General features: G+C 55.2%; 1 pseudogene; it reads right to left on the bottom strand.

Moving 5' to 3' along the window:
• Nucleotides 1–6,450: 6,450 nt before the first annotated feature.
• LOC135012100 (U2 spliceosomal RNA) lies at nt 6,451–6,555 on the bottom strand (annotated as a pseudogene).
• Nucleotides 6,556–6,810: the final 255 nt, after the last annotated feature.

Raw genomic sequence — 6,810 nt, 5'->3', positions numbered from 1 at the left:
GGCAGGGGCCACGGTCCCAAAGTCTCATTTTCGGTTCGGACAAGGGGAGAGGGGCAGAAAAAGGGGGGGCTTTAGTCCTCTTCTTCCTCAGGGCTGTCCATGGTGGAATAGTCTCTGAGCAGGCTGTGGACCAGCCTGCAACAGTCCTGGATGGACATCCTCTCCCTCCTCAGAATGAGGCGGTTCCTGGCAAGCCACGAAGCGTCCTTAACACAGTTCATAAGGCGCCAGGCTTCCTGGATCGCCCCAACGGTGTGGGTGCCAGGGAATAGTCCGTAGAGTACCGAATGGTACGTGAGACAGTTCCTTGGCACAGAGTTTTTCAGTTCGTTTTCCAGGGCGTCCAACAACAACTGGGCCCAGGCACAGTCCCAAAACAGGTGCATAGATGTTTCCTCATTTATGATGCACCTGGGGCAATGTCTGTACCTGCACAGGTTCCGGGAGTGCATGAATGACCGGAGGGGCAAGCCCCCTTGGATGGCCATCCACGACAGGTCTTTGTGTCTGTTTGTGAGCCTTTTGGAGGCCACATTCTCCCAGACCTGTTTGGCAGTCGCTGAAGGGAGCCCCGGAATCGGCTCCAAATCGTCTTTAGCTCTGATGAGCTTGTAGATGGTCTTCGATTTCCATAAGTCAGGTTTAACTCCCTCCAGTTGGTGTTCCCTCACGAACTTGGACACGTCCAGGTAGAACCACGGAGTGTTCCAGTTGTAAGGGATGGAGCTGTCCCATTTGTCCCAGCCGAGGTTCCTCCAAAGAGGCAGGAGGAAGAAACGGGACATGGAGTTTCCTGCAGAATCGTTCACGTTCTCGTACATTGTCCTGCGGATGCAGTTACACACGAAGAAGGCTCGAAGCATGGTGGGGATATCGGGAATACCCTTTCCACCCTTGAGGGGCTCCTTGTACATAACTGACCGCTTTACTCTGTCCATTTTGGAGCCCCAGATGAAGTGAAACACTGCCCTCGTGATGGCCCTGCAGACGGTTGCCAGGGGTGGCCAGGCCTGCGCGGTGTACTGCAGAATGGGAAGAATCTCGTTGCGCAGCACAAGTGATTTCCCCTCGATGGTAAGATCTCTGAGGCTCCACAGTCCAATCTTTTGGCGAACAGTCGCCAGTCTCTCGTCCCAACATCTCAGGGCTGCACCCTCGCCGCCGAACCAGACTCCCAGGATCTTGATGAAGTCGGGCTTGATGGCAAAAGGAAATGGTGCAGAGGATGACAGGTGCCACTTTCCGAAGAGCATAGCCTCTGACTTCCCGCAGTTGACTTTAGCCCCTGAGGCTCGGCCGAAGTTCTCGCAGGTCTGGACGAGTGCTGTCACCGAACGATGATCCGCGCAGAAGACAGTGACGTCATCCATGTACAGCGAACACTTGGCCTCTCGTCGGTCACGACCCGGTGCGGCGATCCCTCTGATCTCTGGATTCCGTCTGATGCATACAGCCATGAGCTCTATAACACAGACAAAAAGAAGAGGTGAAAGAGGGCAGCCTTGTCTGACCCCGGACAAGATGGAAAAGGGGTCAGTCTTCCAGCCGTTCACCAGCACCGAGCTGTGGATATCAAGGTACATCAGGTTAACATACGTACAAAACATTTTACCGAGGCCAAATTTATGCAGGACCCTGCCCATCAGCTCATGTGAGACACGATCAAAGGCCTTCTCCTGGTCAAGACTGACCAGGGCCGCGTGAACGTTCCGATCCTTGATGTAATGGACCGTGTCTCTGAGGAGGGCGAGGCTGTCTGCAATCCTGCGACCAGGGATGGCGCAGGTCTGGTCCGGGTGAATGATCTGTCCGATGACAGCCTTCAGCCTGTTGGCGAGCACCTTGGCGAGGATCTTGTAGTCCACGTTTAAGAGAGAGATGGGCCTCCAATTTTTCAGCTCACATCTCTCCCTCTTACGCTTATACAAGATCGTGATCATTCCCTCCCTCAGCGATGGGGGCATTTTGCCCTCCACCACCATCTCCCCGTACAGCTCGAGCAGGTCCGGTCCAATGAGGTCCCACAGCGCTACATAGAGCTCTGCTGGGAGACCATCACTGCCCGGGGTCCTGCCCTGCCTAAAGGATCTGGCGGCAGAGTGCAACTCCTCCAACGCCAAGGGAGCATCCAGGGCGGCTTTGCCTGCAGGATCAATAGAATTAGTGATACCTGACAGGAACTTATCGGCCTCCTCGCTGTCTGTAGTCTTGGGGGAGTAGAGGTCGCTGTAATAGTCGCGGACGACTTTCATCACGCCCTCCTTCCCCTGTCTGGGGATGCCGGTCTCATCTCGCAGCTCAGTCAGGGGCGTGTGGCCAGAGTGGAGTTTCCTGAAAAAGAAAGAGTTACATTTCTCGTCCTTCTCGAGGTTCTCCACTTTGGAACGGAAGACGATACGTCTGGATTCCTCCTCAAAGTGCCTTTTCAGGCCCCCTTTGGTCTCATCCAGCTTGTCTCTCACGTCCCAGCCGCACCGTTGGAGGTCCAGCAGGGACTGCAGATGTCTTTGCAGCCTCTTGAAGTTCCTCTTTCGGTCGCACGCCTGTTGTCTCCCTTTAACCTGAAAGAAACTGCGAATGTTAGCCTTAGCATATTCCCACCAGTCGCTCATGCATTCAAAATAACATTTGTCATTTTTCCATGTGATGTAGGCATCCTTCAGCTCCGCCAGCACATCCTCTCTTTCCAGCAGGGCACAATTCAACTTCCAGGATCCTGGGCCAGGTGCGAAACCGCTACCCAGGACTCCTTGGAAGAGAATGGCCCTGTGGTCTGAGAAGAAGCAGGGGACCATGGAATGCCTGGTCTGCTTCACTGTTCTAGAGGTAAACACAAAGTCAATGCGGGAACGCACAGAGCCATCGGGGCGGCTCCATGTATAATTCACGGAGCCGGACCCCATGGAGCCCATAGCGTCCCGCAGTGATGCTTCGGTCACCATTTCTATGAGCAGTTTAGACGTCACATCAAGCTTGGTAGAGTTGCTGGTGCTGCGTCCATCCTCTTCCATGGTGCAGTTGAAGTCTCCTGCCATCACTACCGCCCTAGTGGTTGCGAGCTGCGGTCGCAGGGTCTGGAAAAGCTCCAAACGCTCATTCTTGAAAGGGGGGGCGTACACGCAGATAAGCCTAATAGGCTCACCTGCCCAGGAGCCGTCTACGATAAGCAATCTGCCGCAGACGAGCTCCTGAACAGAATCTAGCGTGAAGAGGCTTCCCCTAATGAGAATGGCGACCCCTGCAGACTTACACTCACCCCCACCGGACCAATAGGAGGCGCCGTGAGACCACTGCCTGCCCAGATGTTTGTAGGACTTGGAGAAAGGAAGAGAGCATTCCTGCAACATGTACACATCACATTTCTGGCTATCTAGGAAAGTAAACACAGACTGTCTTCTAAGCTTATCCTTAATACTCCTCACATTAATGGTGAAAATTGAAAATGACGCCATTAGTTGGGGAAAAAAGAGAGGTTAGGCAACAGTTCTACATTTACGTTACCACTCCGTCGGGCGGGGCTTCCTCGGCATCGGATGCCAGGGTCCCCTGCTCGGGTAGCGGTGAGTTGTCTCCCAGTATCTGGTCGAGTAAGGCGACGTTGGCCTCCAGCTCCTCCTCCTCCTCCATGGTGATTGCCTCCGCCAGCGCCTCTATTTCTTCTTCCAGTGGGGTCAGCTCGACCGCCAGTTTCTTAGAGGATTCGGAGTCCGCAGACGGGCTGTCGAGCTCCTTCCTCTTGCAGTTCCGTGTCTTCTCAGCACCTGCAGTTGGAGTAAGAGGGGGGGGGAGGGAGGGGAAATCTTCCTGGGAGGAAAGGTCAGGGGGGGCAGGGGTGGCTGGGTTGGGAGAGACAATGGGCTGGGTAGGAGAGTCGGAGGAGGGGTCAGGGAGGGTTGCGACAGTGGTAGGGATGGGAGTCACTGTCGCAGGGGGTGGGCTGGTGGAGATGGGGAGGGAGGTGGTGAGGGAGGATGGGAGAGGGGTGGGGTTAGGTTTCTTACCCTCCTGCGGTTTCTTTTCCTTCTGCGTAGCAGAGGGCAGCAGCTTGAGGGCAGGGTTGGCACGTCCGGTCACCACGGCTGAGTAGGTTCTCGACCTACTCGGGCAGTCCCTGTAGACGTGGTCCACTTTGCCGCACAGGTTGCAGGTTTTCCTCGTGGGGCAGTCTTTTGTCTCATGGCTGGCCATGTGGCAATTCTTGCATGCCGGGACCTTGCAGTCCTTCATCACGTGGCCCGTTCCGCCGCACTTCCTGCAGTTGCGTGGCTGGTCGGCGTAGTGGAGAAGTCCTTGGGATCCCCCCAGGGAGAAGCACTGGGGGAGGTGCTTGACTCCTTCTGGGCACGAGGTGTCCTTCTGCAGGACGACGATCACCGCCCACTTTCCAGTCCAGAAGCTGTTCCCATCCAGAACCCTTGTGGGGTCCTTCTTGACGGTACAGAACCGGCTGAGGAAGGTGACGATGTCCTTGATGGGCGTGTGTGGGTTCCTCATTGAAACCGTCACCCGCCTTTCCTCTCTTTGAATAGGGCAATTGCCCACAAAGCGGGAGAAAGGGGATTCGGGTCTCGCCGATTTCACTGCCTCCCAGTACCTCTTGCAGATGGCAAGGGAGGCGAAGGTGACGTAGAAGATCCCCTTCAGGTAATTCTGGATGCTGAGGGTTTCAGCGGTCGAGAACCCCTGGTCCAGGATCATCTTCTTCCCAAAGGTCTCCACCGTCATGTCCGGCATCCGTCCGTCCACCTCCTTCAGCTTCATCACTACGGTATGCCTCATCCAGGGCTCCAGGGTCGGTTTGTCCTTGGTGCTCACCTGGGTGGGTGCCGCTGGCGGCGTTGCTGCAGGGGTTGTGGCGCTGGGTGCGGCCGATCCGGTGGGGGCTTTGGCGTTTTTTTTTGCCGTCTTGGCCTGGCTCTTCTTGGCGAGGGTGGCCGGAGTGGAGGCAGAGGCTGGAGCAGCTGGGGCTGGAGCAGCGGGGGCTGGAACAGCGGCGGCTGGGGCAGCGGTGGCCATACTCACGGATCCTTTTGGCGTAGAAGGCGGGGCGGAGGATCAGCGCTGTCGTCGGGAGGAGGAGAGGCGGTCGGTCGCTTCAGAGGGCAGAGCCAGCAAGTCTAGCCCTCCAGTGCAGGTAGGGGGTGCTGCAGAGCTTCTCCGGCGAAGTCCCTTTTCTCCACGCAGTCTTGCTGGCGGAGGGGGGTATCTTCTCCAGAGGGCAGAGCAAACAAGTCTAACCCTCTGCTGTAGCTGGGGAGCGATGCAAATCTTCACCCTCTTCAAGCGATCTTCTCCTTCTCCTCGCAGTCTCGGCTTCGATTTTTCTGGCTTCTCGGCCCGGGTGCAGCTTAGCCCTGAGAAGGACAATTGTCGGTCCAAGAAACAAGGTAGCACCGTCAGTCAGCGTGAACTGATAAGAACAGATTTTTTTTTTTTTTTTTTTATTGAAGCCCGAGGTGCGGTGCTTCATCACCCAGTGTCTGTGACCAAACGTGCTGGGGGCGAAGGTTCTTGGACCCTCTCCCGAGGGAGAAGGGCCCCGTTACTCCTCTAACCCTCAGAGCCAAAAGGCCCTGAGGGAAAAAAGGGACTGTGGGTCCCCCTTTGCCAAAGCGCAGGGGAACCCTCGGGTGTCCCCAGGGTTAGCCGAAGCGTCCCCCTGGGGACCGATTTCTGCGTCTGGTCCTCCCCCCGTGGAGAGGACCTCAGCAACTTTAGAGGAGAGGGCGGCCCATAAGGGTCTCACCTTAACCCCAACGAAAAACGTGACCGTGACACACTACAAACAACAAAAAACGAATAAAAGTGCTAAAGTTTGTGCAGGTGCAGGTGCAAGTGCAAAAACTCATATGTGGGCATAAATAAATAAATAAACCCCAGCCAGAAGGCCGGGGTGGGGGGTAAAAAATTATCCCTGCCCTAGCCAGAAGGCCAGGGCAAAGGATGTGGTGCAACAGAAGTTGGGAGAAGTGACTGTGCAAGTGCTCTTAAAGTGCAAAGGTTTAGGGCCAGTGCAGGTTAAGGCACCCTTGGGGTTTTCACCCCAAGGGCACAAGTCACCTCGGGCTTCTAAGCAGCTCCCGACCTCTCAGCCGGACCAAGCTTCGTACTGCTCCTACACCAGGGTCAACCCCCAGTAGAAGAGTAGATACTAGACCGGGCTGTTCCTAAACAACTTAGGGTAACACCAAACCCCTAGGAAGATAGGAATAATCAGCCCAGTTTTTCTCCACTCTCTACCAGGGGCCCGCCACACCCCGGCAAGATACTCCACAGGGTGTTTCTCCATTCCACATCTAGGAACCTCTCACGCTCCTAGTGTAAGAACAGGTACTCCACCCTGTGTTTCTCTACAGTGGATACTACACCGGGTGGCTCCCTGTACCACTTAGGGTTGAATTATTCCCCTATGCAGAAGGGATCTCCACCAAACCGTGCCTCATACAACATGGGGAGTTCACGCTCCCCCCATGAAGTAGGGCTAACCGGTCGGTTTTTCTCCACTGATAAGAACAGATACTACACTTGATCTTAGCCAAAAGGCTGAGAAGCGACTACACTTGATCTTAACCAAAACGGCTAAAAATTAGCTGTAGGCTGAAATGGGGTGGAGGAAAGTGCAGTGCACCAAAACATAAGCTGACACAATCATGGAGAATGCGCCAGCATATATGCTCTTCTATCTATATTTTGCAAACCTGCTCTTGTCCCCTCCAGCTGCTCCATGTAGATTTGACATCTGGCAAGGTGCATAACCCACTGACAAGCAGGCACACTCCTACGTGAGTTTTCTCTCTCACTAGCTGGATG

Source organism: Pseudophryne corroboree, unplaced genomic scaffold (assembly GCF_028390025.1).
Source record: "Pseudophryne corroboree isolate aPseCor3 unplaced genomic scaffold, aPseCor3.hap2 scaffold_2516, whole genome shotgun sequence".
Lineage (NCBI taxonomy): Eukaryota > Metazoa > Chordata > Amphibia > Anura > Myobatrachidae > Pseudophryne > Pseudophryne corroboree.
The sequence above is the reverse complement of the archived record's forward strand: the minus strand, read 5'-3'. Positions and strand labels throughout refer to the sequence as shown.